The 989-nt window shown below is 42.1% G+C and overlaps 1 protein-coding gene across 1 annotated transcript in view; it reads right to left on the bottom strand.

Moving 5' to 3' along the window:
• Positions 1–211: 211 nt before the first annotated feature.
• LOC103358695 (glutaryl-CoA dehydrogenase, mitochondrial-like) overlaps positions 212–989 on the bottom strand; it is a 10,994-nt gene continuing 10,216 nt past the window's right edge. Inside the window, exon 11 of the mRNA XM_008283759.1 lies at positions 212–222. The gene's annotated coding sequence lies outside the window, so the exon portion shown is untranslated. The remainder of the gene's footprint in view (positions 223–989) is intronic.

Consider the following 989-nt stretch of genomic DNA (forward strand, 5'->3'; position numbering starts at 1 on the left):
TTCAAATCACTCACTGAAACTCAACACAAATGCTTTTAATATATGATTGTGTTTAAATTCACTCGATGCTTCTTGCTTTCTTCTGTTTTTTTTGTTTTTTTTGCATGTTGTTCTTATTTCTCGTTGTTTTTATTCACTGTGCAGCATCTTCGGAAAAGCGCTTTATAAATAAAATGTACTATTATTACTATTATTATATAATCCGTTGTTTAAAATGTACGTCTTAAAAGCATTTAAAGCTGTCAGACGTATGGAGAAGAGCAGGAAATCTAGAAACTCCCTCTGAAATACAGTGAAGTGGAGTTAAGTACAAGTATCCTAAATGTTCTTAGTTATTTGTGACCAAAGCTTTGATCGGGTCAGCTGGTGAGGGGCTGCAGTTGCCATAAAACATGCTGAAGATCGTCCACAATGCGGTTCCTGGTTTGCATGCGTTTGTAAATTCCATTTCTTGTCATACAGTATTTCTACAGACTGCTGTCGGTCGTACGTAGATCGATTCGTCTCCTCGTGTTACAGCTCTGTCAGTCATTTTACAGGCACCTGCTGACTCCTGTTGTCTGCCCGCTGGTGCGAGCCTTCACACTGATAGACGTTTATTTAAGCTGCAGGTTTACAACAGATTCTTGGTGAAAGCGAGTGTAACCTCGACTAATTCAAGACTGATGTAGAATATTAGAAAATCAGCAGCAGAAATCGTTCCCATGGGAGGAGGTGTCACAGCTGTCAGTGCTGTTTGTGTGTAGCTAGGTGTTGCGTGTCCTATTTCCAGGTTACGACCCTGAGAAGCAGCGTGTCAGCGTTCAGGTGCACGTGTGGTCACTCAGGAATCAACAAGGGGCTTAAAAGCCGAGCTCGTACTCACTGGTGGGCCATTCTGCAGCTTATGAGCCGTGTCGTGATCTTTGTGGCCTCCAGATAAGCTTGTTAGAAGAAGCTCACCTTACGTTTACCTTGTTTACTACCTCATTGGTAATAATCGTCCTGGC

This window comes from Stegastes partitus, unplaced genomic scaffold, assembly GCF_000690725.1.
Source record: "Stegastes partitus isolate 25-593 unplaced genomic scaffold, Stegastes_partitus-1.0.2 Scaffold326, whole genome shotgun sequence".
Taxonomy (NCBI): Eukaryota; Metazoa; Chordata; class Actinopteri; family Pomacentridae; genus Stegastes; species Stegastes partitus.